The following is a 10695-nucleotide window of genomic DNA, read 5'->3' as shown; positions in this document are numbered from 1 at the left end:
TTCAGTGATTTTTAAAATAATTTCCAACAACATGAGAAATTAAAATGTTGTTGTTGTTGTTGTTGTGTACTATAGAGTTGGAACTGACCCATAGCTGACCCCCCAGCAGGTTTTCAGAGGCAGTTAATCGCATGAGCAGAGATTGCCATCCTTCTATGGCTGAGAACCTGGTGGATTTGAACTGCATGCCTTTGGGATTGCAGTGCAGCTTCTTGGCAATAGGCCAGATATTAATGATACTGTTCCATAATTTCCACAGTTTGTTGGATCATTTTTTGGGGGAATGGGAACAAATACAGATCTCTTCCAGTCACCTGAGTAGGCAGCTGTCTTCCTTGTCAGTAGAAACTGCTGAGTCTATCCAATGTTGCATCTATTTCCTGAACTCAACTGATGTTTCCTCAATTTTCAGGACCTTTTTTTTTAATTCCTGACTTGAGTGCAGCTTTAATTTCCTCCCTCAGTATAGTATTAGTTCTATATATTAGATCAAATGCTAATTCCTAAAATGGTTCAGTGTGAATTAATCCTTCTGGGACAATGATTCTGTCAATTCCTTCCATCTTCTTTTGAAATTTCCCAAATCCTTTGAGATTTTGCCCATACAATTAGATTCCCAGTAGCAGGAGTTGTGTATCTTCCAGGCATATGTCTGTCTAGCTCTTACACTGTCCCATTATAAAGTCAGTGTACATTTTGGGGCAGGAAATCTCCTGACATATTTTGAAAATAGATACTTATATCCTAACAGCATTTTTTTGTTTTTTGAATTGGTTTAATTTTGATCTTCAGAGTGAGACTCTTTAGTACCATTTTAAAAATTAGGCTTATTGAGCTGTAATTCTATAAAATCCACTTATTAGAATATAGTACATTGTTGTTGTTGTTGTTTGTTATTTTGTGCTCTTGGGTAAACTCCAAATCATAGCAAACCTATGGACAATAAATCTGAACTCTGATCTATCTTGAGCCATTTCCGTTATCTCTGACACACCTACCTCTATTACTGCAGTCACTGAGTCAACTCATCTCATCCAGGATCTACCTTTCTTGCGCTGTCCCTCCACTCTTCCAAGCATGATGTCCCTGTCCAAAGACTGATCCCTCTTTGTAACATGCTGAGAATATGTCAGATGGAGCATGAGTGAGTCAGAAAAGGATACACAATGTATAAAACTACTATTGTAAAGAGCTAGAGAAAAAAAAAAACAACTTTACTGATAACTATTCTTGGATAATTACTGGGAAATATGAAGGGAGTAAAAATTAGTAAATAGATTTTTAAAATGTGCATGAATTGAGTGAAAAATAGATTTGCTTTGTAAACTTTCACTTAAGTCACAATAAAAGAAAAATGATAAAATACATAATTCATTAGTTTTTAGTGTACAGCCAAGAGCTGCAAAAAGTATATCACTGAAAAAGGCACAAAGTTTGTTTAAAATGATTAATAATGGAAACCCAAAATCTCTGTAAATGTTTATGAAAATTAATAAAATATAGAAAAAAAAGAAAGAAAAAAATGATTAATAAAAAAGTAGAACACTACTACTATACAGTGTTTGCACAGCACCCAAATCACATAAATTCTTATTTCACAAAATGTATCCTGTGTGTTAAACAGTCAAAAAAGCAAAATATTTATTGCACTGAGAAAATCTATTGTCAAGAACCTATACAATGTATAAATGCAAAAGGCAATAACGTCAGTTTATAAACTAAGATCAGCCTTATCTAAGCTATGGTATTTTCAGTCGCTTCCTATACATCTGGGGGATGGACAATGTACGGCAGAAGACAACAGATGCCTTTAATTGTGGTCTTGGAGAAAGATACGTAATATTTCATGGACTGTTAAAAGAATAAGTTTTACGGGAAGGTATTCCTTAGAGGCAAATGAATTTTTTTTATTTTAAAATAAAATTTTAATTGTGATTTTAACAAACGTTTACAGAGAAATTAGGTTTTCATTCATCATTCATTCATTCTTGCACATTTTGCCCCTTCTCCCTTAGCACCCCCCACAAGTTCATTTTTTTTATTTTATTTTATTATCGTGTGTGTGTGTGTGTGTACCATCCAATCAGATCTGACTGGTACAGGAGGAGGAGATTGTTCCTCCTCCAGCAGAGCATCTGATCGATTTCAACCGTGCACATCTGGAATTGCAGTACACCTTCCTGCCACTAGGCCACCAAAGCTGGCCTAGCAGTTCATTTTTTAAAATTATTCATTCATTGTTACATAATTACCTACCTTCTCCCCCTGTTCCCAGTCTTCTTTGCAATGATATGCCTCTTATTCTGGGCTGTTGTGGTACATATAATATCTAATCATATGTTCCTTTTAAACAGTTCTTTCCTTCATTTGTTCCAATGTAATGGTTATTATCTATACACTCTCCTACTCTCTTCCCACTCCTCCATGTCAGACCTGCTTTATTACACTGCTGCTATGCAGTATTTGTCCTTTCATGACTGAGATATTTCACTCAGCATGATGCCCTCCAGGGTCCCCCATGTTGCATAATGTTTTACAAGTTCATTGTTTTTCAGCGCTTCATAGTATTCCATTGTATGAATGTATCATTGTTTTTTATCTATTTGTTTAAAACCAACTCAAAGTGAATCAAGGACTTAGTAATAAAACCAAAGACTTTAAATTTCATTAAAGAAAAGCTTGGAAGAACTCTAGAATCCCTAATCCACAATACGAACAGTCTTCCAAACATAACTAAAAAATCTACAGCTAAGAAAGAATAAAATAGATGAAGAGGACCTTCTAAGAATCAAATCCCAATGCACATCAAAAACTTCAACAGGGTAAAAAGGAAAACCACAAACTGGGGTGGGTGTGGGGAGCATTTGTAATTATATATCCGATAAGGAACTCATATCTAAAATTTATAGAATCTTTAGCACCTCAACCAGAAAAAAGTAAACAACCCAATAGCAAAATGGGCACAGAATATGAATAGACATTTCACCAAAGAAGACATCCAGGTGGCAAACAAACACATGAAGAAATGTTGAAAATCCTTAGCTCTCAGAGAGATGCAAAGAAAAGCCACTATGAGATATCAACTTATCCCAGTAACAATAGCAAAGTTCAGCAGAGCAGCAAACAATAAATGCTGGCAAGGTTGTGGAGAGATTATAAACCTTATTCACTGCTGGTGGGAGTGTAAAATGGTACAACCACTATGAAAGGTGGTTTGGCACTTTCTCAAGAAATTGGAACTAGAAATACCACGCCACTACTGGGAATATATTCTAAAGACACTGGAACAGCCAACCAAACAAATGTATGCACACCCATGTTTACAATAGCAAAGAGATGGAGGCACCCCAATGATGATGAAATTTCATCTCACATGCTCTGGGAAGGTTTTCAGGAGGCACCAGTTCTTGGAAAAAAAACATAAGGCTGGGAAAGGTACAGGGTCAGAGAAAGAGAGGAAGGCTCTCAACCAGAAGAATTATGTGCTCAACAGCCTATGCTAGGAAATTAAGAAGGCAGCTAGCTGGCCAACTGAGTAGAAAAGATTCCTATTTGTCCCTATTCAAAAGAAAGATGATCCAGTTGAATGTGGAGATTATCACACACTATCATCATATGCAAGCAAAATCTTGCTGAAGATTATCCAGGAATGGTTGGAATTGTACATCTGTGGAGAACTACGAGATGCTGAAGTTGAATTTACAAGAGACTGTGGCACCAGAAGTATCATTACTGGTATAAGATAAATCTTAGCTGAAAGTAGGAAATGCCAGAAGGATGTATATTTGTGCTTCATTGATTGTGCAAAGCTATTTGAGTAAGTCATGTTCATTCACTATTTTAGATACTAAATGAGTCATATATGTGTGTATGTAACAGTGTAAAGGATAAATGTATATTCATATATTCCCTTAACTGGAAGACAACAGTTTTTTTTAATATATCTATAAAATATATATGTTACAAGATATATGTAAGTATAACAAGATATAGATATGTATATACACTGACTATATATATGACAATACTTATACATAACAAGATGTAGATATATAGACATGTACACAACTATATATGTGTGTGAAAAGACATATACACATATATAAGATAGTTATGTATCTTGTCATACACATATGTATCTTTTAATATATATGTTATTGTTTTTATGTGCCTATGATTTACCTGTGACCTATGTACAATAGCTTTGAACTCTGCCCTTCCTGAGCCAGTGTAACTAATTCTGACACACCAGCCCCCATTGCCCTACTCAGTCCTTTGCATTCCCAAACTTGAGGGCACAGTCTCAATTGCCACATCTGTTAGTCTATTCTAAGTGTGCTCTGATATGCTGGTTTTTTATATATATATAACATATATATAATGTAATTATATAATATATAATTGAATATATTCTATATATTGTTGTGTACCATATATATTATATATGTATATTGTTGTGTACTGTAGAGTTGGAACCGACCTATAGCTGACCCCCCAGCAAGTTTTCAGAGGCAGTAAATCACATGGGAAGAGATTGTCCATCTTTCTTCCACAGAACAGCTGGTGGCCCCAAACCCTCTGCCTTTGGAATAGCAGCACAGTTTCTTGCCACTATGCCACAAGATATAGAGAGAGGGGATAGAGAGGGGGCGAGAAAGGGACAGAGAGAGGAGAGAGGGAAAGAGGAGAGAAGAGAGAGAGAAGAGGGAGAGGGAGGAGAAGGAGAACGGAGAGGGAGAGAGGAGAGAGAAAAGAGCAAGATAAGAGGGAGGGTAGGAGAGAGCAAGGAGAGTGACGGGGGAAAGAAAGAGAGAGAGAGAGAGAGAAGGGAGGATGGAGGGAGAGGTGGGAAGGAGGGAGGGAGTGAAGGGAAGAGAAGAAGGAGAGGAAGGAGAGAGAGAGAGAAAGGTGGGAAAGAGAGAGACAGAAGACAATGTGTTCATAGTGAAAATGGTTTGGACTTGCCTACTAATCAGAGGTTAATTGTACAAATCTATCCAGCAGGGCTATGAAAGGGAGCTCTGGTGGCCTACTGGTAAGAAGCTGCACTGCAATCCCAAAGGCATGCATTTCAATCTAGCAGTTAGTTGCTCCATAGGAGGAAAGCAATCCTTTTCCATGCTCTTTACTGCCTCTGAAAACACACTGGAGGGTCAACAATGAGTCAGTTCTGACTCAATGGCTAGTATAACAACAGGGCTATGAAAGACTTTGTAATCTGCTTCCATAAAAAATGATAGCCAATGAAATCCTATAGAGTAATTCTCACCTGTAACATATGGGATTGCCATGAGTCTGAATCAATTCGATAGCACTGGGATTTGGGAGATTTTAGTTGAAATATTAAAGCCTCTTAGTAGCTCAAAGTTTAAACACTCAGTTGCTTAACAAAAAGCTGGCAGTTTGAATCTACTGGCCTCTCTAATGAAGAAAGATGTAACTGTCTGTTCCCATAAAGAATAAAACTTTGGAACCTCAAGGGGACAGTTCTATTCTGCCCTATAAAATTACAATGTCTCTGAATTGATTGAACAAGAGGGAGGGATTTTGTATTTTTTAATTATGTTTTGGTTTTCATTGCACCATTTTATTTTAAGTATTCATATTCAATTTTTTTAGTCCAATCCAATACCAAGAACAAGGGAGATATAGAGAGTACTGAACTATACCATGATCTTATGGACTGCCAAATGAACAATCAAGTATGTCTTGAAGAAAAGAAAAATCCCTAGGGGCAAGTGTGATAAAACTTTATGGCACATATTTTGGGCATGTTGTTAGGAGGGGCTAGTCCTTGGAAAAAGACAGACTTTGTAAGGTGGAGAATCAGCAAAAGAGAGAATGACCCTCAACAAATAGCTAGACCCAGTGACTGTAACAATGGGCTCAAGAGATTGTACCAGAGATTGTAAGGATGGTACAGAAGAGGGCAAGGCTCAGATCCCCTGTTCATAAGGTCACTGTGAGTCACAGTTGAATCAAGAGCATAACAACAACTAACCACGCAGCTCTACAGGTTCTCCACAAGTCAAACGCTCTCCACTACAAAGACTTCAGAGTCAGACAAAGCATCTAAGCTTCCATGGATTTGGACCCATCATAAATCTGGCCAAATACATCTTTTCCAAGCTCATCTTCTGCTGCTATAAAATGCATATCCTCTTTCAAAGTCCAAATTTGTGCTGGTTTCTTGAAACCATCTATATGTGCTCTTTTTTAAACTGTAATCTGAGCTAAAATTTACACACAAAAAAATTTTCATTCAATTATTCATGCACATGTTGTTCTTTTTGAAGTACACACTTTTACTAAAACATCCTGATTTCTGTGGATGGAACATTTTCTTTATAGGCTGGGTTTGTCAGAAGCCTGTATCATTTAATTTGCAGTCTTTCTAGTTTAATTTCTCCATAGATTAAACATCCTGCCCCATGACAGTCTAAAAAAAGGTATAAGAATCTAACTTCAAAGGGTAAGAGAGGGACCTGGCTTATGTAATATTATTTCTAGACTCATGTCTCATTCACCACTTCCTTAGTAACTGCTCATTTAATTTCTAGGTCTTTCCAAGGTTTTATATTGTTAATTTAACTACTTTTCACTTTCTTGACTCTGCTGTTTCTTCTGTTTCCTTTCTTCGTTCCAGTTATTTATTGATGTATAACAAAACAACATCAAACTTTTGATTCAAAAAAAACATCATTTTCTTTTATCTCACAGTATCTGTGAGTCAGGAATTCCAGAAGCAACCAGCAAAGAGATGGAAGTTCCTTCTTAATGCTTCTCTTGTTTAGCCAAACAGTACTGCAGCATACACAGAGTAGTGATGGTCCAGAGCTATTAGGGGCTAGCGAACTGTCACCTTCTTTTTCTTCATGCTATCCTAAGGTCTCTCCACATAAAGTCTTCCTGTGTGGTCTGATTGGTAGCTTCAAGGTGTAAGAGCTTCTAAGTGATGTCTCAGGGCTGAAATACGAATGTTTAGAGCACCCAGCAGATGCTGTTTTACCTTTACAGACCCAGCCACAAAGTCACAGGGTATGAGTGTTGTTTTCTGATGTTCAATTACTTACCAGATTTCAAGGGAGCAGACTTAGAGACTCTACTTGTTAAAAGCAAAAGAATTAAAATGCAAACGAATTTTAAAGTAGCTGTATTTCTTTTACAGGTTTTTAAAATTTTTTTCCCACTGTTTCACTTTTGTATTTGTTTCCAATGAAAAAAAAACCTTGGAAACAATTATTTAGGTGACAAATATGAGCATCATCCTTTGAAACAGGAGGTAAGAGCTACAGATTGAATCAATTAGTATTTAGAATATCTGACCAGTGTATCACACCATAGCAAGGAAATGACTAATTTTTCTTCAAAAATAAAAAATAATTTATATAAAATGCTAACCAAAATTGCTAGCATTCAAGTATGCATCTTATATTCATTCTGAAATATTATTACATGCATCAATTCAGACATAATATTAGACACAACACTTGTCTGAATTTATTGTATTTAGGAGTAAACATTATTTTTCAAGCTCATCTGAGATGTTGTTGTTGTTGTTATGTGCCGTCGAGTCGCCTGCGACTCATAGCGACCCTATGTACAACAGCCCTAAACTCCGCTCTGTCCTGTGCCAATCGCACTGTCTCTGACACTCCCACCCCAATTATCCCAGTCACTGAGTCAATCCACCTTCCCCTCCTGTGCTGTCCCTCCACCCTCCCAAGCATGGTGTCCCTCTCCAAGGACCGGTCTCTCCTCACAACATGTCCAAAGTATGTTAGACGGAGCCTCAGAATCTTTGCCTCCAAGGAGCCACCCGGTTTAACCCTTTCTAGGACAAATCTGTTTGTTTTCTTAGCAGTCCATGGTATTCTCAATACTCTTCTCCAGCACCACAGCTCAAAGGCATCAATTCTCCTTCAATCTCCTTGGTCATTGTCCAACTATCTGATGCATAACAAGTGATTGCGAAGACCATGGTCTGTATCAGATGCACCTTAATCTCCACAGAGACACTATTGCTCTTTAGTACTTTGGAGAGGTCCCTAACAGCAGACTTTCCCATGGCAATGCGCCTTTTAATTTCCTGGCTGCTGGTGCCAAGACTGTTGACTATGGAGCCAAGCAAACTAAAGCTGTGTACAATCTCAATCTCTTCACCATCCATCCTGATGCTGCCAATTGGTCCAGTGGTGAGAATCTTTGTTTTCTTGACATTGAACCTCAATCCATATTGGAGGCTGCAGTCCTTGACACTCTGCAGCAGGCGCTTCAGGTCCTCTTCAGTTTCAGCAAGCAGGGTTGTGTCATCCGCATAATGCAGATTGTTGATAATTCGTCCACCAATCTTGACCCCACATTTCTCCTCATAGAGCCCAGCCTCCTGGATAATTTGTTCTGCATATAGGTTGAAAAGGTATGGAGATAGGATGCATCCCTGGCGTACGCCCTTCCCAATTTTGAACCATGCAGTGTTCCCTTGCTCTGTTCTGATGACTGCCTCAATGTAAATTTTATCACCATCATACCCCATGTTGGTCCACACCTTCTACAACTCTCCCCTTTGAAATATGTTTTGGCCAAACTGACTTTCCTATTTTTCAAACCCATTTTATTTTTATTATTATTATTATTATTATCATTATTATCATTATTATTATTAGTTTACTTACAAAGTTCGTATACTTTGTGTTTTATACTATTCCTCATTTACATTGTGTTTCATACAATCATTCACATACATTATAAAATTAATCACCATTGGACCTTGACCATTATTACTCTTTTAGCCCAGATCTTTCCCATTTCCTTCCCCAACATCCACACCCATCAAACTGTGTAACCCTGTGGTTTTGTTGCTATACATCCTCAGCTCTCATCCCCCCTGAGTTCCCTTACATGTTTTACTAGTTATCCTATTTTTACAAAAATGGTTTTATGCAGTATTTGTCCTTATAGGACTGTATTAGTTCATGCAGCATAATGCTTTCCAGTCTCTCTCAAGTTACGCAGTATTTTTCATAATTGCTGCCCCTGAGTGTTGAGTAGTATTCAATTATGTGAGTGTACCACAATTTCTCAATCCATTGGGTTGTGGTTGGACATCTAGGCTGTTTCCATGTTCTTGTGATGGTTAATAATGCTTCTTTGAACATTGGTGCACAAATCTCCAATTGTGTCTCAGTTCTAATTTCCTTGGGGTATATTCCTATTAGTGGAATAGATGGGTCATATAGAGCTTCTATGTTCAACTTTTTGAGGAAACACCAAACTGTCTTCCAGAGTGGTTGTACCATTTTACAATTCCACCAACAATAAATGAGAGTTCCCACCTTCCCATACCCTCTCCAACATTTATTGCTTACTGCTCTACTAAACTTTGCCACTGCTACTGGGGTGCGATGGTATCTCATTAGAGTTTTGATTTGCATCTCTCTTATTGCCAATGATTTGGAGCATTTCTTCATGTGTCTGTTGGCCACCTGAATATCTTCCTCTGTGAAAAGTCTTTCCATATCTTTTGCTCATGTTGACATTAGGTTATTAGTCTTTTTCTTGTGGAGGTCAAGGAGTATTCTGTAAACTTTTATTATGAAACCCTTGCTATTGCCAAATGTTTGATCCCAGTCTGTGGGCTGTCTTTTCACCTTGTTGGGAAAAGTTTTTGATGAGCACAGAGATTTAAGCTTTAAAAGGTCCTATTTATCAAGTTTATCCTCTCCAGATTGTGCATTTCTGTCTACTTTTGATAGTCTCTTTATACCATCGACTAGGCCATCTAAGCGTGGTCCTAGCTTGTCTTTTATGAACTTTATAGTTTTGGGCTTTACTCCTAGGTCTCTGATCCATCTTGAGTTTATTTTTGTGTATAGTATGAAATGTAGATCCTGTTTCAACTTTCTGCAGCTGGAAGTCCAGTTTTGTCAGTACCATTTGTTGAAGAAGTTGTCGTAACTCCATTTGATAGATTTTATTTCTTTGTCAAAAAATATTAGTTGACATAGATAACTGGATCAATTCTAGCTTCTTGATTCTGTTCCATTGGTCTATGTGCCTGTCATTGTACGAATACTGTGCTGGTTTGGTTACTATTGCTGTGTAGTGGGGTTTGAGGTCAGGGGCTGCTAAGCTTCCCACTTTATTCTTGTATTTCAGAAGTGCTTTGCTTATTCAGGGTCTCTTTCCTCTCCAAACAAACATGTCAATTTCCTTTTAAATCTACTTGCAAAGTGAATATGGTATCTGGATTGGGATTGCACTGAACATGTAGATTGCTTTTGGTAGGATTATCATTTTCATAATATTGACTCTTCCTATCCATGAACAGGGTATATTTTTCCATTTCTTTAGGTTTTTAAATTGTGTCTTGCAGAAATATTCTGTAGTTTTCTTTGTACAGGTCTTTTATGTCTCTAGTTAGGTTCACTCCTAAGTATCTCTATTTGTGGTTGGTTATTTGTAAATGGTATTGCTTTCTTGGTTTCCTTCTCTGAGATCTTTGTTACTGTAAAAGAATCCCACTGATTTTTATATATTGATCTTGTATCCTGCAACTGAATGTACATGGACTGCCAGGAAAACAAACAGATTCATCTTGGAGAGGATTAAACCAAGCTACTCCTTGGAGGCAAGGATTCTGGGGCTTCGTCTGACATACTTTGGACATGTTGCCAGGAGGGACGGGTCCTTGGA

The sequence above is a fragment of the Elephantulus edwardii genome, unplaced genomic scaffold, assembly GCF_000299155.1.
Source record: "Elephantulus edwardii isolate Elephantulus edwardi_28Jun2011 unplaced genomic scaffold, EleEdw1.0 scaffold00005, whole genome shotgun sequence".
Taxonomy (NCBI): Eukaryota; Metazoa; Chordata; class Mammalia; order Macroscelidea; family Macroscelididae; genus Elephantulus; species Elephantulus edwardii.
This window is presented reverse-complemented; position numbering follows the sequence as displayed.